This window comes from Tupaia chinensis, unplaced genomic scaffold, assembly GCF_000334495.1.
Source record: "Tupaia chinensis unplaced genomic scaffold, TupChi_1.0 Scaffold143796_1, whole genome shotgun sequence".
NCBI lineage: Eukaryota > Metazoa > Chordata > Mammalia > Scandentia > Tupaiidae > Tupaia > Tupaia belangeri.
This window is the reverse complement of record NW_006203646.1, coordinates 2,417,996-2,445,897: the sequence shown is the minus strand read 5'-3', so window position 1 is coordinate 2,445,897 and position 27,902 is coordinate 2,417,996. Positions and strand designations below refer to the sequence as shown.

The following is a 27,902-nucleotide window of genomic DNA, read 5'->3' as shown; positions in this document are numbered from 1 at the left end:
GTTTGAATAGGACTTTGAGATTATGAAGGGAAACAAAGAAGTGGATAGTTTTGTTGGTGCTTAGAATCAGCCTTAAAATACAATATCTTCAAGAACCATTCCAAAGTGAGTGACAAGTAAAAGACAGTGTAGGGGATACCAGACAATAAAACAAAGCAAGATGGGGCAGGCTGGTATTTCCCAAACCAATGAAGTTATTCCCTTTTCGAAGCAGGCCAGTTTGAGGATTAATGGGACTGCAGCCATTTTGAATTTAAAAAACCTTCTAATAGGAACAATTGGAGCAAGTGCTGAGTCATAATGAGATCTGTTTGAGGAATAGTCAGGTAAGAAACCAGGAATGGGTATTTGAAGTAAAACAAGATAATGACTCAGGGGAAAGCAATTGACTCTGTAGTGAGGCATTATTTGCACCTGCTTATATCTTGTGCCTACAAATACCGAGAACATGTACTTTTTGAGAAAGTTTGATGGTATATGTTGACTGTCTCCTTATATTAGGTCATTGGGAAAGTCATGATGTATTTTTCTATGCAAAAATGCATCAAGACTTTCCTGATAACCCAATGAATGATTAAAGAAATATACACCCTTTCTGCACCCTCTCTCTATTGTTTCATTGACCGTGAGAAGCAGTTAGACTTAGCTGGCTGGTTTTTTTCAATACTTAAGAGAAAAACTTGATGGACTCTTTAATGGAATTTTAGACTGGTGTCTGTGTAACTTTGTCCAGCCCCACTTGAGCCCTTACTAATCTTTTTTTCCGTGGACAAGACTCTTTGCCTCAGTTTTTGATCCTTTGATATAACACTATGCTTTTTAGCTGGGATTTAATATTATTGTTCTGCTATTTGATTTAATGATCATCTTTTATTTAAGTAATACTGGCTTTTTAAAAAATTAATGGTTTGTCATATAAAATTTCCTTTTATACTTATTTTTAGTAAAACCTTAATTAAGACTTAAGTAAATAATGTTATAGGAGGTTCATGGCTAAATAAAGTATCTTGAAAATGGAGCACAAATGACTGATTTGAAAATTTGTGGGCTTATACTTAGAAGAGGCCAGGTTTTATGCATACCAGTTCTGCCCTTAAGTGATTATACAACTTTTGCATTTGTGTCATTTGGGACCAGCAAATAGCATAATGGTTACATTGCTGGACTCTCACGTAGTCTACCATGGTTTGAGTCCCAAACCTGGTGGCTTAGAATTCACGCCAGGCATGTGGGCATGTGTGCCCAATCCCAAGAGGAGTAGAGGAGAAGGGATTGTGTTCATCCCCCTAGGGAGTGATTTCTGGCTTTCTGTCTCTCCGGGAAGTACATGCACCTTATAGCAAAAATCTCTCTCTAAACAAACAAATTCATGTCGCTTGCCTGAGCCACCCTTTTTCTGATCTGTAGAGTGAATGAATAGACAAGGGAGAATTGGCATGGTTCTGTCTAGCTTGCATATATATATTTTTTTTTTGAGAGGTTTTTTGCTATAGGGTGCATGTGCTCGCCAGACAGATGGAGAGAGACAGAGAGACAGAAAGCAAGAAATCACCAACACCATTACCACCCCCAGGGGGAATGGCCATGCCGCAATCCCTTCTCCTCCGTTCTCCTCTTGGGATCTTGAGCACACATGCACACGCGCCCGGCGTGAGTTTTAAGCCACTGGGTCCAGGATGTGAACTGCAGTTGACTACATGGGAGTCCAGCGACATAGCCATTACGCTAACTGCTGGTCCCTCTAGCTTGCATATTCTAACCTTTGTTTGGGAGGTATTAGAAAATCCTCCTTGATGGTGATGAGAAAGGGCTGGCTTGACTTGGAAGGACCGGCTTTGCAAACAGGTGGGAAAGGTGAGGCTGCACAGATGCACAACGCCAGGGTCATACATGGTATATTCTCTGACTGTATTTATTCATGTTCTCCAGCTCCAAGTCACCATCTTTCCTTTAGGACTAAAAATGTTCATTTCAGACACATGAACTTGGAATTAGTAAGTACATTGACACCAACATGTGGTCAATTCAGACTATTCCTTATTTCCCTTCTTTATGATCTTGGAAAAATAACGTTGTCACCCGTCCTAAAGAAAATGCCCTAGGTGGGCCCTATTCTCTATTTTCTGTCTATAAAGCCAATAGCTATCACTTACCAAGTTTTAGCATGTGCTTCACAAAACTCTTTAAGTATATTTTAAGTATATTATATAACTTGATCTTGAAACAATTCGAAGAGGAATATATTGCTATTATTCCTGTTTTACAATGAGGAAACTAGGGCTCAGACACCTTAAGTGACTTGTTCAAGGTCACATGGCTTATCAAAGATAGAAACAGGATTCAAACAGAAGTCTCTTCCCAAGTCCATGCTCTGAAATCACTATGTTATATCCATTGTTAGCATTTTTTATATCTGTTATGTCTAATGTTAAAGCAAAAAAGCAATCGTTACGACCTTACACCAAAGAACATCTCTGCTTTCTTGCTGCTAGACTCAGACTCTTTCTGATTTATTCCAGTTTTACTACAAATTTCCAAGCCAAGACTTCAAAAGGAGTTTTCTTAGAGGGATGCTACACCTGCCCATGGTGTGTGCCTTCTCCATGGCCACCTTTCAGGCTGCGTAGAGCAAACGATACTGACATTTTAACAGTGCAGATTGTGGAGCCAGCTGCTGGGCTTCAAACACCAACTTATCTATGTAAAATCAGGCCTGTTAGTTAATTTTTCTAAATTCTCTTGTCTTTTTTTTTTTCTGTAAAATAGAGATGATAATGATGAGGCTAATGATAAGGAGGACTTAGGGTAGCTCAGTGGGTGGTACATGTCAGGTAAGCACTGAGCACAGTGCCTGGCACTGAAGAAACCCAAAGTAAATGATAGCACATTTGCTTAAGATAACATACTGGTGGTGCTGGCAGGTGGCATGATGGTTAAAGCACTAGACTCCTACATGGCTGACTATGGTTCAAGTCCTGGACCTGGTGGCTTGCTCTCTCACTTTCTCTCTCTCTCTCTCCCCCTCTGTCTCTCTCCAGTCAAGTTAAAAATATATATAATAATGAATAAAATTAAAGGACTATTTAGGAAAAAATAACATACTAGTAATAAGTAGAACTGAGTCTCTATCTCAGATCATTCATTAACTCCAAGTTCATGTCTCATAATTTATTATAAAATATAATGCACTCATTTATTTTCTAGTCTTTATCTACTGTATATAACGGTATCTCTCTATGAATACCTATTATCTGTTCCTATTTCACATAATTTCACAGCAAAGTTAAAAGTGTTTTATTGAGATATAATTGTAAGCCCAGTGGATGGCACAGAGGTTGAGGCAGCTGGATTCTACATGGCCAGGTTTGAGGTCCTAGTCCCAGGCCCAGCAGCTTGAGGAACCTGTGTATGTCCAAAGTCTGGGGATGGAGGGAAATGGAGGAGAAGGAACTGCAACATGGTTATACCCTCCAGAGTGACTTCTTACTCCCCCCCCTCCAGTGTGCATGCACCCTACAGAAGGAAAAAAAAAAGCCCTCACTGTATTTCCACCCATGATAAAGCTTAATAATTTACATAAAGTTTCTGGTTCTTGGTCCAGCCCCATCTCTGCGATGGTACCCCTGGGCCTCTCTACGACCTCTCTCCAGTTCCTGCCCCTACAGGACCTATAGCATAGCTTCTCCCCAATCACTGCTCTTTCAGATTATGGTTTGAATGTTACCTCTTCCTTCTTCCCTAATCATGCCCTGACCTCAGGCTTTGTCTCGCCCCCACCCGACCAACAGTTCCTTTGCTGAAAATTCTCACAGACTCGCATTCTGCTCTTTATGGTGCTTATCTCTGTATTTAATTCAGAGATTATTGGATTTATACCTGTCTACTCAATAGGACTATAACCGGCAGGAAAGTGCGGCCTGTATATTGTACACTCTACACTCGGCCTTCTGCTTAACTATTAGTTGAATAAACAAGTAAGCATCGTGGTTTGGGCACTGACTCTGAGCCCAACCACTACAGCAGCACAGCTTCTCATCCTCACAGCAAATTTGGGAGTAGGTCAACATTGTACTCACTTTATACCCCAAGGAAGAAGAGAGTCAGAAGGCATTAATAGCACCTGAGATTACAGGGTAGGCAATGATAGAGGCCCCACTGCCTTTTGTGATTTATCTCTAGGCCCTGGGACCCTCAGGCAGTAAAAGGCAGGAGTTTCTGTGAGCCCCTGGACAGCTGGAAGCAAGACCTGGGTCCTTACCCTAAAGAGCAATGTTATCCTGCTAGTTCATTAAAAGAGTAATGATCAGAAATCAAGTCTCCCTGACTAATGAGGTACCTGAAATTGAGATGTCACTTATAATCTCTTTCCTTCTAGACTATCTGGATCAAAATTCTGAGGTATTGAGGAATCATTTTTATTTTTCTCAAGGAAATCTAAACATTTAAATGTTAAAAAAAATTGTCATCAGGAAAAAAGGTAAAATGGGTTCAGTATTAACTTCTTAATGATATTTGAAATATGCAGATCTTGCTGGAGCAGATGCGCCACAAATGGATGGTTTCCAACGTCCTGTTAAAAATCTGGGATGCCTCAGAGGCTATAAAAATAAAATTCTAAACACAATTTCATTCTGGCAAAGGCTGGGTAACCATTCTGGATTGGACCAAAATATCTAATTGGCTTGGGCACAGAAGATCAATGCTTTTCTCCAATCGGTAGACTTATGTGGAGACGAAATGGAATCATGGGATTATAATTAAGTCATAATTATAGAAATAGTTTCTTCTGTTCTTGTCTTTTTGCTGAAGCAATAGCCTGGGGTGGCTTTGGAATAACTTGTTCTTGAAGCTGGGAGGGGGGTCTGAAAAGGAAGTTTTCCAGTCAGCTCACGAGTACTCTAACATGCCTTTGGACAAAGTGAATTGCTCTCAGAGTTGTTCATTTGGAAGGCTTTCTATGTCTTCTCCCTCAAACTAAAGCTCTTTGACCCTCCTGGGTGGGAGCTGGAAAAGTGAGGAGGCCAGTTACGAAATGCAAACCAGCTCCGTGAATGCTAGGAATACCATGCCCAAGGTGGTGATACTAATGATAGCAAATGACCTGAGTGGGAGCTCTTTCTCTTGGGAAGGCCAGAAATAAGAATCTTTTACTAGAGACCAGAAAATGACATAATGGTTACATCACTGGACTCCTACATGGTCTACATGGTCCAGCAGTTCAAGTCTCAGATCCAGCGACTTGAAACACACCAGGCACTTGTGTATGTGTGTCCAAAAGCCCAAGAGGAGAATGGAGGAGGAGAAGGTATTGTAGCATGGCCAGGGAATGATTTCTTGCTTTCTGTCTCTCTCTGTCTTTCTGGCAAGTGCACTTGCCCTATAGCAAAGAAAAGAAAAAAGAAGGAGCTTTTGCTCACACACCAGGGCCTTTGCATGACTTGATTTTTGCTCTTTTCCAAACTACGGGGACTGTTGGGAGGCTAAATTACTGCCAGGGTGCCTGGAGCACATGCACTACAGTATACTACTCTTCCCCTTTCATTTCCCTAATGATTGCCAAGCTCCATTATCCCATCATTTCCCTCCACTCAGTAGGAGAAATCTTCAGTGAAAGTATCCACTACTTCACTCCTTTTGTGAGCTCATTCTTTCCAGAGATATAGAGTGGCATGAGCCCTGCCAGGCTCATGTGGAACATCCTAGAAAACCTAGGCAAACATACATGTTGGCTTGATTCTAGGCCCTATGTGAAGGTCTAGAAACATAGAAGACAGTGTCAAAGTGCATTTACAGCTTTATCTCAGAACCTCTAGAGGGAGGGTCTGTCTTGTGAGATTTGTATTCCTCAGAAGTACTAAGAATAACAAGAAACAATTACCTAGCGATTACTCTGTGCCAGTCACTCAACCGACCTTTACTTTATATGCACTGTTATTGGCAGTGTTTGAGCCACTGGGAATAAAGCAGGAAAATCGTTGCTGACCCTCATTCTACTCTTGTGGCGTTCACGTTATAGTGAGAAACTGGGCTTAAGTGTTTGAAATTCTGCACAGTGGAAAAGGAATTAGACTTGCTCAGTCATTCTGGGAATCAGAGTTAGGGAAGAGGGTGTGGAAATTGCAGGGAGATGGTGGTGGTTAGGCCAGTGGTCATCCAGTGTGGTTCAGAGTTAGAAGAGTTGGAAGCCCCCTAGAGCTTTTTCCACGTACCAATTGTCAGACTCTACCCTACACCTACTGTGTCAGAAACTCTGGGGGTGGGACAGCAATGCACATTTTACAACTCCCCCACTAACTCTGATGTGCCCTAATGTTTGAGAACCACTGGATTTCTCATAAGGAAGAATGTTCTGCATAGTGGAATTTCCTAGCAGCAAAATGAGTGGCCACTGCCCGCGAAATCGCCTTCTCCATAGCCCTGGGTATATGCGCACAGGACTGCTTAAAGAAGGAATGAAAGGTCTGACATCAGCAGTTTCCTCACTCATTCAATAATGAAATACTTTTATAATTAGGAGGTGCTGACAGGGAACCAATAGAAGTTTTTAGAAAGTCAGTGTGAGGGATAGGTAAACATGGAGAGAATTTCTCAGTCAAGGCCAAATGAACTGATCAGTATTTTCAAAGTTTTGGTTTGTGTGTGTGTGTGTGGGGGGGCTGAGGGGAGTTCCGTCTGCCTCAGGATCTTATTTGGCCTGAATTTGATATGGGCTATAGAAGGGAGAGGATGTTTCTGCTGTCACCTATGTTACTCAAGTAATGTCTCACTCAGCTGCCTCCTTGGGGTTATACTACTGCTTGCTTTTTTCCTCAGTGGGTTCAGGGAAAAGGAGAGGGGATGACAAGATAAAGACAGGGAGACAGGAGCATTTCACTCTGAATTTCCTGTAACTGCATGAGTAGGGAGAACAATTTGTTTGTGGTCACTTATTGGCCCCTGTGATATTTTGACCTCATTTACAGTGGGAATTAGTGTGATCTAGAGGTAGCACACTTCATTCCTTTGTGATAATCGAAAACTAAACAAAACTCAGAGATGAATGAACAAAATTCATTCTTTCCATTAATTTGAAGGAAGGCAGATGGTGCCCAATAACCTGACTTGAATTGCCAATAAAGCTCATCCTATTTTGCTAAGCACTTAACATTAAATCTGAAAGTATGGTGTCAGATGGTACAGGATGAGCTCAGCTTTGGGCTGGTAGGGTGAGAGACAGGGAAAAGGGAAAGTTGGTCTGTCTTCACACAATTCCCTGAGAAAGAGGAGACTCTGAGGGGTGGGAGAAACTGGAGAGGTCTCTGAACTGTTGAAATTGAAGGGAAAATGTAGCATAAAGGAAGAAGTCAGGGAAGTGATGTTTTTCAAAAAGTTGAGAAGACTCGGGTTATAAGTTTAGATCTCACTTATTGCTACCTCCCCACCACTCTTAAATGTTCAGAGGGCAGTCAATGAATGCTGGCTGAATGAATGACAGAAATCCTTGTTGGGTGGAAAGTATAACCATCACTAAAAAGGAAACAAAAGGTACAACCAAGAAAGGCAAGGAGATGACCTCCAACAAGAAACTGCAGAGATAAAAGAAAGTTATATGTTTGGGTACTTGGATTCTAGTCTTGATTCTAATATTACATTACAAAGAAGTCTTGTAAGTCATCAGAGAGAGGAAGATGGGTAACCACATTGCTTAGCTGACTTGCCTCTTTCATCTGAAACTAGAGCCCAAACTCCAATCTCTCTAGAGCTATTTCCATGAACGTCAACAAGATTGTTTCTTACTTATGTACTCAGTGAATAGTTGATTGATTTTTCTAACTTAAAATGACTAATTCTGTTGATTTTTTAAAATGTCAAAATTAAATGGCTGGATTAGAAGATCAATAAAGTCCTTTCCAACTTTAAAATTCTGTGATATATTCTATAAGGCTTGTAAAGGGCCAAGTTTTGTTTTGTTTTGTTTTGCTTTGTTTTTGTCCCTAAGCCAGCCTAAAATGCAATTATGGATATGAGAATATCCTAATGGATCATTGTCCTTGGAGAAGAATAAGTTGTGGTGTGGACACCTCTACTCCAGGAATTAGACATCTTGCTCTAATATACTGGACTATGGTGGCTTTTACCCACCTATTATCTGTTCCTTCCATTCCTTTTAGCCCTTCTTTTTGGAGAGCCACCTCTACCGGTTCTCAGCCCATGAAGTGACAGTTGGACCAAACTTCTCTCCCAGTAGTGAACACTTGATTGATGTTTAACCACTCAGAGAATTCTATACCCTCTGGCCACAGTGTTTGGTTCAAGAATGAGAACTTAACTCAAGGCAGCCCGAAGAGAATCGGCCTCAGAATTTTTGCCAGAATAATCAATAATGAGATTTTCTTTTCATTGGAGTAGCTAAACTATATAAGCTTAAAGCTGCAGGTGGTCTTCAGCTCTTGAGGAGAGTGTGGGTCTGAGAATGAAGCCAATGTAGAGGAAAATAACAATAAAAAACAAAGAGAGATGAATTCCTGGTGACACAATACCTGAAGGTTAATTTGCCCCCAGACTTTTCAGTCCAATGAGCCAATTTCCTTTTCTACTTAAGTTTGTTTTAATTGGATTTTTGTTACTTGATATAAGAAGTGTCCCAACTAACATAGCCACCTTGGTACTCAGGGTGATACGTAGGGCGAGGAGAAAGAGACACCTGCAATCCATTGAGCGAATGCAGTGAGTGATAGCATATAACCTGCTGGATTTGGGTAATCCCAATAGGCCAAGGGGAGAAGAGTTTAGCAACACCACTTTCTTACAGTTTTTGCTTACCTTTTATAGTCATAGTGGTATGCACAGTGGGAAGTGGTAAAGCAGAGTTCTCAAGGAATTGGCATCAGAGTCTTACAGGAAGGATTTTAAAAATTCAGATTCCAGAGCTTTACCCAGATCTTCTATTCACAGTCTGAGAGTACAGACCTGGAATTTGCTTTCTTAAAAGATTCCTAGGATATACATTAAAGTTTGAGACCATAATCATAGTACTAAGAGTTCGGACTTTGAAATTAGGGATCTGGGTTTAATCTAGTCTCTGCCATTCACTATCTGTATGACCATGGCTAGTAGTAACTTAACCTCCTTCATCCTCAGTATTTTTCATCAGTAGGATGGGACTAATAATACCTCATAGAGTTATGAGAATAAATGAGATAATATGTGTTTTTTTTCATGTAAGAGTTGTTCAGTAACTGTTATTAAAACCTAAATATACAAGAGAATGGAAACAGATCTAAGAAAACTAAGTAAGAAATAGGTAAACAGTAGGTGTGGATTATATAACACAGAATATATAACACAGAATATATAACACAGCATGTATCGTGGTTAAGATTGAAGGCTCCAGAGTCTGAACACATGAATCAAATTTGGGTTTTGCCACTCATCAGCAATATAACCGTTTATTGGACCGCTTTGTGTCTCAGATTTTCTTTTCTTTGATATGATATTAATACTGGCAATTAACAGGACCAGGAAGTGATGTAGTGGTTAGACTCCCACATGGCCAATCGTGGTTTGAGTCCCATACCAAGTGGCTTAAAAATCATGCGGGCATGTGTGCATGTGTGCCCAAAATCACAAGAGGAGAATGGAGGAGAAAGGACTGTGGTGTGGCCATCCTCCCTTGGAGATGCTGTCTCACTTTCCCTCTGACTCTGTCTCTCTTTCTCTCCAGCAAGCACATACTCCCTACAGCTAAAATACCTTTGAAAAAATATTGGCACTTAACTCACAGCTTTTTATTAAAGCAGTGGTTAAATAAGATAATAAATGCTAAGGCATAAAGAATACTTACTAGTTTTATTATTACCATTTTGCCCTTTCTCAGTCACATTAATGATTTTCCCTGTGCTTCACCCCAAAATAGCCATATTCCTCTAAGATCTTTTCCCACTCATCCATGCCCTTGCTATTAAATACAAAGTTAGGTTCAGGGGGACCAGCAGTTGGAGTAATGACTATGTCACTGGACTCCCATGTAGCCGACCGTGATTCGAGTCCTGGACCCGGTGGCTTAAACTACGCCAGGTGTGTGTGTGTACGTACCCAAGATCCCAAGAAGAAAATGGAGGAGAAGGGATTGTGGCATGGCCATCACCCCTGGGGGCAGTAATTTCTCACTTTCTGTCTCTCTGTCTTTCTGTCTTCCTGGCAAGTGCACGTGCCCTATAGCAAAAACCTCTCAACAAATAAATAAATTAAATTAAAACGTTCCATTCAGGGAAAATGCCTCCCACTCCTAACTTTGACTTGAGCTGAACCTGTCTAAGGGCTACAGGCTGGGAATGGTGGCACTGCCTACTTTGTGCTGTAAGGCTCTGGCTCTTGGGCCAACTCCAGGTTGGCATTTGAAAAGTGTCAAAGTCCTGACTATTTCCTTTCTAAGGGATTCCTAAGAAACTTTAGAGCCCAATGTATTGTTGAAGAGGAAATGAAGGAAAAAGCTGCCACTTTTAGGCCATAAGGCATGTGGCATTCTTGTTCTACTCTAGATCTGTGTAGGTATGGAACATCTGAGGATCTGCTCAACACAAGTTTTGAAGTGAAAAAAAAAATCTAGCAAGCCATATGAGGAGAAAATAACTGCAGGAGCAAAATGACTGTGTTTGGCAGTGCTGCAAAAGTGCTCAGAAGAGTTTGCAGAAACAACTAAACCTGAAATACAAGTTGGGACTCATCTTTTTTATTTAACTAGAAGATGATCTTTAATGTTGCATTTAACCTTGACTATTTACACTTCTTGGATTTCAGAAGCTATAATGTTATCTAGAGTCTCTTCTCTCAGGAAGTCTCTCTCTCCCCTCTGAATTCCCAACAGGGGGAAGTAGGATGTGTGACATCTGCAGTTGAAACCAGGCCATGTTGTTGAGCAGTTGGCAAATCGGAGTGATTCTCTTCTCACTGGAATGGGTGCAGGGTTGCATATTAATTTATAATTACTCATAAAGTAGACAGCAAAGGCTTCTCTTTTGTCAACACTTGGACATACAAATTAGGTAATATTGAACGGGCAATGAATATTTCATTTCCACCTTGCCTCATGGTGCCAATCACCTTAAATGAGACTAGATTAATATCTGAAGTGACTCACACTTGGTTAGGTATCCAAGTCTAGCTCACTCCAACTCGCTCTGTTTTGGCCTCAATTTGTCAGCGGAGTTCTATTGTTGACTGTGCCAAACAAAAGCAAACCACACAGCCCATCTCAGGTTTAGGCTGGGCATGAAATTCAGCGTTTCAAAGTATCCTTTGCTTCTGACAATATGGCAGAGCAAACTCACAGAGAAGCTGAAACAAAAAATAAAAATAGAATTTTAAAAAACGTTCTGGCATGAAAGAAAGAAAAATCCCCAGGTGTGAGATATGAAGGGAGAAATCAAAGCCAGGGCAGTAGAGGATACTTAGTATTTCAGCAAAATCTCTGGCCTAGATATAGGCCCTAGGAGCTGAAAGTGGGGGACCCACTGGGGTAAAGAAAATGTAGCCTCAGTTCTTTACTAGGTAGGCAAACAGGAACTGAGCTTTGGCATAAAGCCATGAGATTTGGGAAATTGTGCTGTCCATGGAATGGTAACTACAAAAACACCTCATTTGCATCCAGAAAAAAAGGAAGAAAGCTTACCACTTGTTGAGGATGTTGTTTAGAAGAAGGAAAAAACTAAGAAATCAGAACTCCTGGTCTTTACAGTATATGGGAGTGGTAGCTAAGCATGTACTACTACTAAGGTAGCGGGAACAGCTCTGTGGAACCCCTAGGGTAAAAGAGAAGCAAATGATAAAATTGCATAGTTGGGACATTTTTGCAACTCAGAGCACAAAGGACTTGTACAAAAAGATTAATCACCACTAGGAAGAATTAGCAAGTACAACAAAGAAATAATTAGCACCTTGAAAACCCGAAATAGTACCCTTAAGAAACTATAAAATAATAGTATTTGAAATTATTAAAGATATGAGAAGGAATAGTATGATTAAAAAAAAAAACAGCAAATTTAAAAAGAAAAATCCAATTAGAACTTATTTGTAGGTTGACCAACTATTCTAGTTTGCCCAGGATTGAGGGATTTTTAGGAGGTAAGATTTTCAATACCAAAACAAGGGAGTCTTGTTTGAGCAAACCAAGATAATTTGGTCATTCTACTGCAATTGTGCAATTGAAGAGAATTTAATAAAGTGGCTATTTATAAACAAAGGATTTGGGCATACCAACCTGGAACAATGCAACTCTGGACCTAGCAATGACTGGGGTGGTATGGGATGGAGGGCTTGCCATCCTAAGCCTGAAGGGGCAGAGAGAGTGTATTGTTACTGAGACCCAGAACATTAAGCTCTATGGAGGAGCCTTTAGAGGAGGGAAGCAGGAAAGAAGTAGGGAGACTAAACACACCAATGTCACTCCCTTTCTACCTTCATTCTGAACTTCTGTTGGAACCTCCCATTGGCTAAATTCAGCAGAACACCAGAGGGTAGAGAGCCCTTTGAATTTATGTATATAGGTTAGTCTCCTGACATGCAGATAAGGAAGTGTGAATGGAACTTGCAGGGCAAATTAAAAATAACCAGGACAAACACATACTGAAACTGACCATCTGAATACCTTGCAAATTAAAGCAGCTTGTACAATACCAGAATCGGGAGAAAACACCACCAGCTTGAAAGGTAGGAGAAACAACACTTGGTGTGCTCACAATCAGTGTGACTCAAGGAATTTTCTTCCATGACATCAAATTTATCTATTAATTAAAATAGAATTGCTCTAGAATGGAAGTCTCAATCTGGAAGCCCATCTTATTTGCAGATATGTATCCTTTGGTCTCTACAATGTCTGAAAGGAAATCTGAATCACTCAGTGACATTGAAAAAGGCAGGAAAAATCACAAAAAAGTTTGGACTTCTAGCTTTCTTTGTGTTTCCATGTGGTAACAATTGCCTGAAGAAACCTGTTAGGCAGGGCCCTGGCTTCCAGTGCTACAGTCCCACCTGACTCACTACTTCACCTGCCTGCTCCCCTGGGGACTGGAATTTGCAACCTTTGAATGAGTTCTTTTAGCTTCAGCTTTAACAGTCTATGAAATGTGAGGCATTGCTCTATTTTCTGCATCTGAGCATAGGCTTTCGGATTTTCTAATCAAGGTGGATTGAGAAATTGCCAGGTGGTTATTTTTGCATATCTTCCCTAACATCTTAAACACAGCACATACGCAGTTTTATGAAGCATATGGTTTTCCATGTGCATAACTACACTTTGTTGATTTTTCCTTTTCCCGAGTTCTCCAAAAGCCCAGTAGAATAAACACAAGCTGACACTTGAAAAACAGTTCTGAGGAAAAACCCAACCAGGGATGAAAACGTGAGGGGACCCCAAAGTTGTCGAGTGACCATATTTTAGGTATAAATTTCTTTTTTTTTATTTTTAGAATTATTTTATTTCACTTTATTTATTTTTTATTTTAATTTAACGGAGGAAAGAGAGAAAGCGAAAATACAAGCCGCCAGCTTCGGGACTCAATCTGCGGTTGACCATATGGGAGTCCAGCACCCTTAACCACCATGCCACCTGCTGGCCCCTTAGGTATAAGTTTCTACAGTCTATTAAGAAAGACTGACTCTTTTTCTTTCGTTTGCATTGTAATGATGAGCATTAGAGTGAAACAGCTCATGGGTGGAGGCTGTCTTTGCTCTTTAGATTTGTGGTGAGGAAAAGGTTAAAAAGGCAAATTTGACCTCTCTATGGCAGACCATGATTGGAAACACACGTTTTAGTGGGTAATGAGCCCTGGGTTTTACATCTTCCTACATGGTGGGAGGTGACAGCCAGGAAAATCTTTCCAGGATGGGGAAGATAAATCTAAAATGGAATTTTTCTTCAAAGACATTTGAAGAAAAAGCGTTGCTTAAGAGATACTAACAATGTGCTTGTCAGGCCAGGGCACCTTGAGGTAAGCATTAACAGGAATTACACTAACTTTCTCCGAGGAACCAAGAAACTGGAGCTCTCCAGCCAAAATGTTGTACTGAGATCAGCTGCCCACCCAGCTCCATGAGGGATTTTCCCTTTAGTCCATCCCTCAGGGCTTGTCCTGTCCACTGTTTCAGCACTGGAAAATGACTTGGCCAAAGGATTAAAGTGTAGAAAAAGAAGTTTCTAACTCCTTTTCTAGAATAAACAAGGATCGTGGATTGAATATCAATTGTTAAAATGAATTAATTTTCCTCTGGAAAAGTCTGGTACTAGTTAATCACTGTTGCCTCGAGGAAAAGTAAAAGTGTTTTGAGTGTTACAGGCTGCACTGGCACCTGACAAAATTGTTAAAGAGCAATGCTGTCCAAAATGTCTCCTCTTTCTGAGGCCTCTTTTGTTGCCCACCATTTGCCATTCTCATGCCTTCCTGCACACCTGGCACCTCCTACTGGCTTTTTGTATCTGCCTCACCTCCTAGTCCACCTGTACCTCAACCTTCATGAAAGTTTCCTTTTCCTCCTTGTCACTATGTCAATGAGATTTCCCAAGGGGTACAGTGACTGTGTAATGTCCCAACTAGGACACCTTTGAGAACGAAAGATAGCTATAAATAATGGTCTTAGGTCATATGGACTGTAACAAAATAAACAACAGAAATGCATTTCTCACAGTTTTGGAGGCTGGAAAGTCTGAGACTCGGTGTCTGGTGAGGGCCCGTTTTCTGATTCATAGGTGGCACCTTCCTGCTGTGTCATCACATGATGGAAGGGGTGAATGAATATCCTTGAGCCTCTTTTACATGAGCACTGATCCCAAGGTTTCACCTTCCTGACCTAAGTACCTTCGCAAAGGCTCCGCCTTCTAATATTATCATTTGGGGGTTACATATGAATTTGGATGGACCATAAATATTCAGATCTTGCAATAATTATACCTACATGACAATTTTTCTACTCAAAAGAATATATTTGTATTTCTACAGAGGCTTTCCAGCAATATTTTGTCTCAACTCCAAAAAAAGTCTCTAAAAGAATTCTTGATCCAAAAAGGGAATGGAGATTCTGATACTCTTATAGTAGCATGTGAACTCAACAATTTGGTGACAGGTAGGGCTTCTGCAGTAAATCAAACTATCTAGGGAGTACCATTTAAAAATTAGTAGATCTAACTACTGCCTTCAGAAACTTTTCATTCAATTTAGAAAGTCAAGACGAACAGGGCTCAAAAAATGCTTGAGAAAAGTTTAGAGAGAGAAAAAGTGATGTGTGTTATTCAATCAGAACAAATTTCAGCCTTCTGTCTTCTATACTCTCCAACAGAGAGAAATAAAACTGAGAGTCACTATTGATAGAACTGGAAACTTACATTTTGTGGGCAAGCAAAAGAGAGGTACAGAGACTGTAAAATATAAGAATTGTTCATAAGTGCCCTAAGTGAAACAAATGAAGGGCAAAGGCAAATAGCCAAGGGGTTAAGGGAATTCTTTCAGAGGAGTTAGCATTTGTCTAAGATCTGAAATGTGAGGATGACTTCACCATGCAAAGGAACCCAGGGAACAGTGTTCTCGCAAAGGGGACAGCATGCAAAGGCTTGGTTACAAAGTATGCTTGAGGTCCTGAAATAAACTGAGGTCCTGGGAGGTTGGGGAGGAAAAGACAGCGCAGAATGCAAATTGGAGGGGTAGACTGAGACCTTAAGGTCTCCATAAAGTCTGGATTTTAGTTGAAGTGCAATGAGACTCCCTTGAAGATTGTAACATTTACATATGCTGTAAGTGTGCCATTTATACATCCAGTGTATGCTATTCTTCCAGGAGTAAGAAATTCATGTATATAGCCTGTAACAAATTCCCTAATCATAATATAGTCTCCTCCCACTACTCTAGAAAGTTTCCTCATGTCCTTCTGATTTTTATCACCATATATACCTTTTGCCTATTCTTAACTTCATACCAATGAAATCATACAGTACGTATTATCTTGTGTCCAGCTTTTGTCCAGCATGATGTTTTTAAAATTTATCCAAGTTGTTGCTAAATAACTTTGTTTTTTTAGAGATATTTATGCTATAGAACATGTATGCTCACCAGAGAGGCAGAGAGACAGAGAGACAGAGAAAAAAAAAAGCCAGAAATCACCTCCCCAGGGGGTTGCCACACCACAATTTCTTCTCCTCCTTTCTCCTCTTGGGATTTTGGGCATGCATGCCCATGTGCCTGGTGTGAGTTTTAAGCTGTCAGGTCTGGGACTCGAACTGCGGTAGAATGGGAGTCGAGCGACGTACCATTATGCCATCTGCTGACCCCCACTAAGTAACTTTTATTATGTAAATATATCATAATCAGAATATCCTTTCTCCTGTTAAAGGACTTCCCTACCCCAGTTTTTGGCTATTATAAGTGGCTATAAATATTTCAATATAAGTCTTTCTGAAGGTTATGTTTTTATTGTCTTGGACACATAGGTAGAAGTGGAATTGTCGTGTCATAGGGTAGGTGTATTATTTCCATTTATGTTTTAAATTAATCAGCTCTCTTGAAATATAATTTACACATGATAGAATTCACTTATTTTAAGTAAATTATTTGATGAGTTTTAATAGTATGTAACTATCACCACGATCATAATATAGGACTTTTGCATCATCCTCCAAATTCCCTCATGCTCCTTTGCAATCAGTGCCTTTCCCCAACCCTTCACGTTTGGTAATCACTGGTCAGCTTTTTGTCACCATAATCTTGCCTCTTCTAGACTTTTAATATATTGTTGAAATCATGTGTTACAGTCTCCTATGTCTCACTTGGTTCACATATTGCAATGTTTTTGAGATTTGACACATGGCGATACATGTGTCAGTAGTTTATCTCTTTACATTGCTGGGTAATACTCTATTGCATAGATATGCCACCATTTGTTTATCTGCTCATCAGTTAGTGAAGAGTTCTGTTGTTTGTGGTTGGTGGCTGTTAGGAAATAGCTTGCTATCAACATTTAAATGTAAGTTTGAAGAGTAGACTTACTGAGTTCTGCGGTAAGTGTATGTTAATTTATGTAAAAGTGAAAAATGTATACCAAGGTAGATGTTCCATTTTGCCTTTCCACCCACAATGCCTAAGAATTCTAGAGGCTTCACACTCTCTCTTTATTTAAGCCCTTCTTGTAGACCTATAGTAGAATGTCATTTGATTTTGGCTTTTGACATTTTGGTTATGATGTGCCTAGGTATTGATCTCTTTCAGTTTACCCTACCTTAAGCTTGTTGAGTTTCTTGAATGTGTAGTTTAATGTTTTTCATTATATTTGAAACGTTTTGAGTCATTATTTTTCGGTATTCTTTCTGTATCTTACTCCTGTCCTCCTCCTTATGGATCTCTCATTATACATTTGTTGGTACACGGGGTGATGCCCAGTACCGTGGTTCTCAAAGGCACTGCTGAATTTTTTTTTTTCATTTTCTTTCTTTTTTTCCTATTCTTCTGATTGGGTAATCTCAACTTACCCATCTTCATAATTGCTAATTCTTTCTTCCTCTAGTTCACATATACTCTTGAACCACTCTAGTAAATTTTTACTTCACTGTTTGTATTTTTCAACTCCAGAATTTACATTTTATCTTTTGTTGTTGCTGTTAGGGAGATTTTTGCTATAGGGTACATGTACCAGAGAGACAGAAAGACAGAAAGCAAGAAATCACCACCCCCAGGGAGAGGAGGCATGACCACAATGCAAATCCCTTCTCCTCTATTCTCTTCTCAGGATTTTGGGCATGCATGCACATGTACCCAGTGTGAGTTTTACGCAACTGGGTCTGGCACAGTCGACTACATGGGAGTCCAGTGATGTAACTATTACACCATCTTCTGGTCCCCATTTTGTCTTCTTATATATTTCTGTCCTTTTATTGAAATATCTGTCTAGTGAGACATTATTCTCATAATTTCCTACTAGTAATTATGCCAGGACACGTGTAAACCAGGACTACACTAGGCAAACAGCAATGTGTGACTAGGCTAGAGATCAGAAATAGTAAGAATTCATTTCAAGCTAGTTTGAGAAAGCATATTTCTCTTGACTAAGAGATAGAATTGCAGTCTGAGGGGTGTGTGGGGTGTGTATGTGTGTGTATGAGTGTATGTGCATGGCACTTATATTTGTGATGGAGATGGCATAGGGAAAGATAAAACTGGAAAGGTTATTGCAATATGAGGTTCAGTAGCTATAAAACATTTTTTATCTTTGGGCTTGACTATGAGTAGTAGACATAATTGGTTGCCTGTTTAGCATTTGTTTCCCTTCTTTCCTAAAAACAACCATCCCTCATGTAACCTCACACTTCAGGAGAAGCTGACCCTACTCCTAGCTCCACTGGTAGCTCCAGTTGGTCCCAGGGTCATCTCTGTCCCTTTGCCAGAGATTGACTCATGGAGCCAATGACACAACTCTAGCCAATAGTACATTAGAGGAATCTGCTGGAGAATTTCCAAGGAAAGTTTATTTACTTTTAAGAGAAAACCACAAAAAGGCTAGTCATGTCTAGATGTCATGACTATAATTGCTTCAGCCATTTTGATTCAAAGCCTGAGGCTGAAGCAATTGCAGAAGGCAGAGCAAAGACATGGAAAAGAAAGAATTTGGATTAGTGAGCTGCTAAACAAGCAACACCTGCCCTACCTCCAAATTTCAGATATGAAATGATCAATCTTTATTACTTACATTCATTGAGTGGGGATTTTCTGTTACTTGTAACCAGGAACATTCTGAGATTTCAGAATGTGAAGTAATGGTCTTGACTTTGTGTAAACTGGGGAAAGTGTGACCCTATCACTTAATATCACTACTCTTGTTTGACAATGAGGGATGCTACTTATTTTACCTTGTGTTGTTGCCTATTATTTTTTATGTGCTTGTTCTAAATTTCTGCCTAGTATAGAACTTTAGAAATCAAGGATGGGGTAAATTTTTTACTTCTTTGTAGCCTCCAACCCTTTATATTTTCATCAGTTATTGATCCCCTTCTTATCCCACCCACGTAGATTTTTGGGGAGAGACGACCAAAATGTTGTCTCTATTTAGAGACCGTTATTAGTCTCATCGTCACTAACTTTCTCCTGAATGTGAAGGAAATTACTGGATGAGTAAATAGGAACATGGTGGCCATGTGGCCTATTGCCCCTGAGTACTACTTGGAGACCAGCCTGGCATGGAAATGACCAGATGTTTGAGCTGAGCTACTGGTGAGTGAAATAAATAAGTTAGTTGTCACACTTCCCATCTGCATGGACAGTTTCTGCATTGCAAAATCACTAGTGCCTGTAATCTCACACAGAAGCAGTTCATCTCTTAACCCCTTCCTAAACTTGGAGTTGGAAGGTCCTAGAAGGCCAATAGACCATGTGGGTATGTGTACACTAGTGTTGATCTGTTACAGGTGTTCATGGAAGCTATGGCTCAACTTTAATCACAGCCCAGGTACACAGATACTCCTGGACCTGACAGAGTAACCTGTAGAAAATGAGTAACGACTAGAGAAAGGTATTAAGACAGAAGAACACAGGATTTGCAGGCAATTATGAAGAGGCAGAGGTCAGATGATGGTCCAGTACGAGGAATATGCTCAAAATGGGTTAGTCTTATAGGTTATTTGAAGATGAAGTAGGACATCTCTCTCTCTCCACTGACAATTTCTCAGGATACTAGTAATATACGCTTGTGGTGAAACATTTGAGGAATGAAGAAAAGTATAAGAAGAAAACAAACATCACCTCTACACTTATCTTCTGCTACTTCAGTATATGTCTGTGTGATTTTTTTTCTAGTTATATGATCATTTATTCAGTAAACAACATTTTCACTAATATTTAATGTATTTTGTAAGTATCAGGCACTATGCCAGGCACTAAGAATATTGCTGCGATCAATAAGGGGCATAATCCTTTATCTCATGAAACTTTGGGTCTAGCAGATGTGACATATAAACATATAACTTCACTAAGAATTATTTAATCTCAAATTTGACAAGCTTTACAAGGGATAAGTACTGAATCTTTTGAGAGAATATGGAGTTCTAACTGAGCCTGGATCTATTAAGGAGTACCTGCTAAAGGAAGGATCCCTGAGCTAAGACTAGAATGATGAGGAATCGCTGATCAGGAAATGGGGGAATGTGTCGGGCCAAGAGGGATAGGTGTTGGGGCAGGAAAAAAATACAAGTTTCCTGGTGGAAAGAACAGATTGTCTGAGATCCTGAAAGATCTCAGTGGAGACTTTATGACTATATGTAGGTAAAGTGGCTTTGTGGAAGTTGGAGAGGAAAATCGAGACTGGATTCTACAGGACAAGTGTCAGCAATCTCCAGTCTGGGACCCAAATCCAGTACCCAGCTATGTTTAAATAAAGCTTTATTAAAACATAAATAAGGTTTAATGGAACACACCCATTCACTTATGTAATGTCTATATTGGTTTCACACTGCGATGGCAAAGGTGAGGTAGTGGCTACTGATACTGTGCAACTCACAAAGCCTGAAATATTTACAGTCAGGTCCTTAATAGAAAAGTTTGCTGACCCAGCAATAAGGCCTGCCAATTGGGTGTGTAGTGTTCTTTCATCAAAAGTTCAATGGCAAGGCTTTGAGAAGAAAGCAAGTAAGGAAATTAATCAGATTTTCTTTTATCATAATCATTATTTTTTTGTTTGTTTGTTTGTTTAGGTTTTTGCCATTGGGCATATCACTTTCTGGAGAGAGACAATGAGAAGAAAAGTGAAAAATCACCCCCGCCCCCCCAGGGAAATGGCCATGGCACTATTCCTTCTTTTCCATTATATTCCTAGGATTTGGGGCATGCATGCACACACACACACCCAGTATGATTTTCAAGCTGTGGCTCCAGGACTTGAATTGTGGTCCACCATGTGGGAATCTAGTGCCTTTACCATGATGCCACCTGCTAGCTCTTCAGATTTCCTTTTAAAAGAATTTGGTCCACAAGGGGAACAGGTCAGGATATGTGGCACCTAAAATTATGTAAAAGAGAAGATTTGGACCAAGTTTGTGTCAGGTAGACATGGGAAGAAATAGATTTGAAATTTCTCTAGGATTTGATGGGGCAGGATCAAGAGCAAAAGTCATGAGACTTTGAATATCAGCCTAGTTTACCATGGTGGGTTGATATCACCCATCCCCTATTATTATGCATTTAGATTGCTTCTATTATTTTTCTTTTAAAAATACTGCTGTGATGATCTCACTTGGGCAAATGTTTGATGGTTTCCTTGAGAATACAGTCCTAGAAGTGGAATAGTTGGTTAAAAGGCTGTGTACATGTTTAGGCTCTTTGATTTGTATTGCTAAATCACCCTCCAATGTTCTAATTAGTACTTTCAGCAGCCTGTGTTGGTATGGCCATTCTTGAATCGATAGGTACCAAATTGCCCCAGAGCTGGGTGCCAGAATCTATCCTATGTGTTTTTTCCCCCTCTTAGATCTCTGTTGTTTCTAGCTCAAGATATGACTGCTTGAAAAGTTTTCATGTTTGAAGGGATTTTTTGTGGTGTCGGCCTATAAATTGACCTTTTTGTAGTGGAAAAAGAATATTCTTCAAAACTGTGGTTTACAACCAAGGTGGAAATCCTGGTATATAAGCCTTTTCAGTTTCATGTCTCTGTGTGATAAAAGGTAACTTAAAACCACCAGTCACATCATACCACTGATAGACGTTAGCTGGTGTTCCAAGCCACATCTCTTCTCTGTCTCTAGAGAGGTTTTCATTCCATCCATCTCCCACACACAGCCTTTTATTCAGCCTGACAGCTTCAGCTGCCACTCAGTAGAGCCAGGCTGATGAAGCCTCTTGGCATATGGAGCAGGCGTGTGGCATCAAGGAAGACTTCTGGTATTGAGCGTGGTGAAGGGAAGGTGTGGCCTTGAAGCCAGGCCACCTGAACACAAACCCCACTTCCATCTATTACTGGTCATTATGGTGTGAGGTCACCCACGGCTCTGGTTTTCCTTTCTCATCTGTAAAATGGGAGTTTCAATAGTGAGCTCCTAAGTTGTTTGGAAGAACAACAACAAACCCATCAGAAACTGAGTTTGGCCTTTCGCTTCAAACAGATAATAGATAAATACTGCTTTACTAAAAGAATAGAGAGGAGCTCTGTGGAGTTCGGGGGTTTGCTTACCTCAATACCTCAGATCCCTAAGCACTAACACCCTAAAGTCTCTTAATACATAAAATTGGCCATAGTTTTTTATTTGAGATTGAAGGATGTCTGAGAAGGGAGAAATGGGAAGGCTACCTTCCCATTTCCTGATTTAGGTGGTCAAGTTTTGTTTCTTTTTTAATTAATTAATTAATTTATTTATTTTTGAGAGTTTTTTTTGCTATAGGGTGTGCTTGCCAGAAAGACAGAGAGAGACTGAGAGACAGAAAGCGAGAAATCACCTCCCAGGGGGATGGCCATGCCGCAATCCCTTCTCCTCCATTCTTCTCTGGGGATCTTGGCCATGCACATACACATGCCCGGCATGAGTTTAAGCCATCAGGTCTGAGACTCGAACCACAGTCAACGACGTGGGAGTCCAGCGACGTAGCCATTACACCATCTGCTGGTCCCCAGGTGGTCAACTTTTAAAAGAAGATAAGATCATTGTGGATGAGGCGCAATGTGAAGCCTGTACTCCTGTGATATCTCTCTCACCAGCTAAATATACCACATGAAATTTCTACTATGTATTTAGGGTGAAATGCTATCTCCAAGATGCCCTGGCTGAATAAGATATCTTAAAGAGGAGGTGCTAGAGATTAGCACAGGCCCCGAAGTCAGATGACCTAGGGATAAATCCCAGCTCTGCACTTATTAGGTGTGTGGTCTTGGGCAAGTTACTTCACATCTCTGTGCTTTAGCTTGCCTTCCTTGGGGCAGAGTAAATGTGACAATACTTGGGACATAGTAAGTGCTCAGTAAAAGTTATCAGTTGTTAGTAGTTATTACTAATGCTGAGAAGAGGGGTGGGTGGTGCTATAACTCCACCAGAAATAAATGTAGGTTTCTCCTTCACCTGGGCGAGTCAACACAAAGCTTTGCAAAAGTAAGCACTATTTCATAGATAAGAGCAATGATCTCACAGAGGTTAACTGGTCCAGATCACATGGATTCATTACAATGCCCTCATAAAGCAGGATATAGTGCAATACTGCTTTAGCTGTGGTCATAATAATACTCCCCAATAACTTTTCTGCCTTCCTGAGAGAGGGCTAATGGCGGCAGCACTCGAAATGCACCTGCATTCTCTCCCCTATCACGGTCTGTGTTGGTGAGCTCCCAAATGCTCTCCATTCTGGGAGAAGATGGGGCCTTCAGCTTGGAGAGCAACTTGCAAAAGCAAGGTCAGATTCCAAACCCAAAAACCATATAAATGCTATACCCAGCTCTTACGGTGATGACTCGGCATTTAGAGATGAAAAATCGTCTCTGAGATAATGTAGGCGACTTATTTACAGATGATTGATCCCATTGTGTACTAGGGCCAAATCCACTTCTGGTCTTGCGCCTGATGACATGGCAAAAAATACCACGGCTGCTGTGTCGTGGGTACATTCCCATCTGCCAGGCATTCTCTGGGTTCCTGGGGGAAGTGAGTCAACAGTTCGTCAATACGATGGATTTAGTGTCTGGATGTGAATTCTGAGAGGGTTTTTATAATGCTTCACGCAGTCCACTCCCAACCCCACCAGCCACAAAGATGATATCAGACTCAGAGACCAGGCACAGAGGAATTAGCTCTCTCTGGCTGGAGATCTTCCACTTGTTCAGAAATTACTATTTTACCCAGAATGTAGTTCATGAGTGTCAACTTGGTACCCAGCACTGTCCCAGAATAGAAGGGAAATGTCTAAAAAATTTGTTGCCATCCAGATTAAATGAAACTCAGACAACAATAATCATAATAATGTCTTCCATTATTAAGCATTACTGTGTGCTGGTTGCCATGTTGAGAGCCTTTGTTTTTTCCTCCTCAAAGCCATCATTGTGGTTACTATCATTATCCTCCACTTTGCTTTTAATGAAAATAAAATGCCAGGAGGTTAAGAAGATTTCCCAGGATGACACAGCAGGGCAGGTGAGAGAACTGAGTTTCAAACCCCAGTACAGTCAGCCTCATTATTCACAGCAAGTATGTTCTATAAAGTGGCTACAAGCATTGAATTAGCAGATACTACACCATTGCTCCTAGGGGAGATAGAGGATTAAGTTCCTACATGTTTCTGATGACAACGCTTTCATTAGCTAATCAATACATAACTTTGTTGTAAGTGTTTTATTTTAAAACATTTTAGTATATACCTGGATTCAGTAGCATTGAATTCAGCCAAGAGCACTATGACTCATGCTTCCATGAAGTGTCTCTAACCGTTGTATTTTTCTGGAAGATACACATCACAGCCCTCTTGTGCTTAGGGTTGCTAGGCAGAGCTCAGCCCTACAATGAGAGGTTATTTTAAACACACACACACACACACACACACACACACACAACGACAACAACAAAAAGCACAAAAATGAGAAACTCATGGCACTAAGTAGACTGCAAAAGGGACACCTGTTCACAGTCTGACAAACAAATCAAGAAGGCAGAGGGCCAGAAGGTCACCTTTCTGTCTCCCCACAGCTAGGAAGGTGCATATTGAGCAGCTCAAATTTTTCACTGCTCTGAGAATGCCTGCAAAAGTGCCTGAGTATTGATTTCGGAGTTACAAATACATTTTAGCAAGTAGAGAAATTCACAAATATGAATCTGTGAATAATAAGGATTGATTGTACTCTTATTCCAGAGCATGTTTTCGCTACTCTTCACACTTTCTCCTGCTGTGGTCAGCAGCCTTGAAGACAGCATCCAGTGATTCGCACCTCCTGAACTTTGTGCCCCTGAAATGCCAACCCCCTCAAGTGTGTGCTAGACGTAGTGACTCATTTCTAATGAATAGGATGTGGCTTAAGGTGAGAGAATGTCACTTTCAAGATTCAATTACAGAAAGACTATAGTTTCTGTCTCAGACATTATTTCTCTTATTTCTTCAGTGGGAAGCTAACTGCCGTGTTTTGAGCCACCCTATGGAGAGGTCAACATGACAAGGAACTGAGAGAGAAAGAGGAAAATGAGGCCCTCAGTACAGTGAAAACTAGAATCCTACCAACAACCATACAGGTGAGTGGATACTCCCAAGCCAAGATTTCAGATGAGACTGCAGACCTGACCAATACATTAGCCTTGTAAGAAAACTTAAAAACCAGAGGCAACCATGCACAGGTAGCCATGCACAGATTCCTGACCCAAGAAAGTATGAAATAATAAATAATTGTTGTTTTAACCCACTACATTTTAGGATAATCTATTATGAACCATAAGATAACTAATGAAACTACCTCTTCACAAGCTATGTTTGTTACATTACATGGCACTATGAGCTAGATTTGGATTTAATGTTTATAATGACCTGGTAAATTATGGATGTTGTTCTGACTTTGTAGATAAAGCATCCGTTGGAAGGGTTAGGTAACGTGGCTAAGATTACACAGCTAGAGCTAGAACAGACTTTTGACCTCAGATCTGACCAACCTCAAAACTCAAGCTAGATTTGATTTGTATAATACTAAGAAGTTAGAATCAGAATGCTTATTTTTAAAATTGTTTGTCATAAAAACAACCATTCCTCAGGCTAAAAGAAATTGAGATGGAACTGAAAGAGATTGGGGGATAGCCACAGTGTCACTTTCAGTGCCTACCACTGCTTCCCAATCTCCATCTGCCAAAGAAGCCTTTTGAGACAAGAAGGTACTCAGTAACCCCTTCCTGGGAGACCTATTCTTAGGATACGTGTAACATTGACAAATAGGCTAAATAAGTCCAGCCTCCTCATTTGACAGATGGGGACCTTGAGGCTCAGACAGATAAAGTGACCCTACCAAGGTCACAGAGCTGGTTGGTTAGTAGCAGGACCAGGACTGGATCTAAGTCTACTTAGATTCCTTTTTTTTTTTAAGAGATTTTTTCTATAGGGCACGTGCGCTCACCAGACAGAGACAGACAGAGAGACAGAAAACAAGAAATCACCCCCCAGGTGGATGGCCATACCACAATCCCTTCTCCTCCTTTCTCCTTTAGGGATTTTGGGTATGCACACACACGCACCAGCAAGAGTTTTAAGCTGCCAGGTCCAGGACTCAAACCATGGTCAGCTACGTGGGAGTTCAGCAATGTAACTATTACACCATCTGCTGGTCCCTCTGCTTCCATTCTTGGGCGCATTCTCCTTGGCCAAGCTAAGGGATGGATATCCTGAGAAACCCTTAGAAGGACAGCATAGGGGAAATACTGCATTCTCATGAGTGCATGGAGCTTGTGGAAGAGGGGTTTAGTGTGTGTGGAGTGGTGTAGTGCATGTGCAGAGGGGTGTAGTGCATGTGTGGAGGTGTAGTGCGTGTGTGGAGGTGTAGTGTGTGTGTGAAGGGGTGTAGTGCATGTGTGGAGGGCGTAGTGTATGTGTGGGGGTGTAGTGCGTGTGCGGAGGGTGTGTGTGCATGTGGAATGTTTCTGGGCAGCATAAGATGACACCACTGGCAGCGTTGCCCTCCTCAGCATTCGATTTCTTTATTTTTTTTCTTGGGACCCTCTTTGTGCATAAAACAAAAATCTCTCTCTGCAGCTCAATAGAGTAGAAATCAGCAAACTTTTTCTCGAAACGACCAGCTAGTAAATATTTTCGGTTCTGTAGGCCAGATGGTCTTTGTCGCCACTACTCAGCTCTTGCCATCGTAGCTTGAAAGTAGCCATAGACAATAAATAAACAAAGGGATGTGGCTACGTGCCAATAAAACTTTATTTACAAACAGATGGCAGGCTGGAAGTGATCCAAGGGATGCAGTTGGCTGAGACCCTGAAACTAAGGGGCTCCCTTGATCCCGACATAGAACTTGCACACAAGAATTTACCCATTCCCTTTGTTGTCTCATTTTGCCAAGTTCTCGGATTTCAAAGACCAGAATTACTCCTGGTTCTGTCAGACTCCCTCTTTCTGCTCTGGGCCTCAATGTCACCACCACCACCACCCTATTATTGCCCTGTTCCATACCAATCACTGTTCTAAACACCTTACAGGCATTATTACAATTAATTCCTTTGTCAACACTGAGAGGTAGTTATTACTCTCCATCTAACATGAATTGGCTAAGGTTCAAAGAACTGAGTAACTTTTCCAAGGTTACCTTAACTCCTAAGTGTCAGATTTGAACCTAGCTCTCCTGATTTATGTATCCCAAGCTCTTAATAACTTCTCTACTAGCTCCTAAATAGGTGGTTTTAAACTAGCACAATGAGAGAAATCACAGCTATGAAAAAGAGTACAGAATAGGTTAAACCTCTTGATCCCCATTGTAGGCTCAGGAATCTAGAGCTGTGCTCACTAGGCCAGTTGTCCACTGAAGGATGAGGTCAGAATGTCTAGGGGATATTGTTGGCATGCACAGCCCTCAGGAATTCTGTTCTCATAGACATAGGGGGGAAATCCAGGAATCCACATTTAAGGCAGCATCCCAGATTATTCTTGTCCATGCCCCGAGGTCTCACTTGAATACTCTATGAACAGACTTGGTGTATCCCAGATGCTTTGGGACCCTACTTTTGAGTCTTTGGTTCTGTCGAGTGACTCAAAAATGTCATAGCTCTTGCTGATTCAGCGCTGATAATAACCTGACATTATGCTCCTTAGAGAACATGACTGCTGCTCTTGAAATACAATCCCAGGGATACGATATCTCTAGTTTGATTCCCTCCCTCTCTCCCTCAATTCCTTCCTTCCTTTCTTTCCTTCCTTCCTTTCTCCCTTTCTACTTCTCTTTCCCTTTTCTTTTTC

At 40.7% G+C, this 27,902-nt stretch overlaps 1 long non-coding RNA gene across 1 annotated transcript in view; it reads left to right on the top strand.

Annotated features, from left to right (window-relative positions):
- The window catches only part of LOC102499585 (uncharacterized), a 246,334-nt gene extending 221,141 nt beyond the window's left edge, over positions 1–25,193 (top strand). The window contains exon 3 of the long non-coding RNA XR_336932.1: positions 25,072–25,193. This is a non-coding gene — a long non-coding RNA (uncharacterized LOC102499585). The remainder of the gene's footprint in view (positions 1–25,071) is intronic.
- The last annotated feature ends 2,709 nt before the right edge of the window (positions 25,194–27,902 follow it).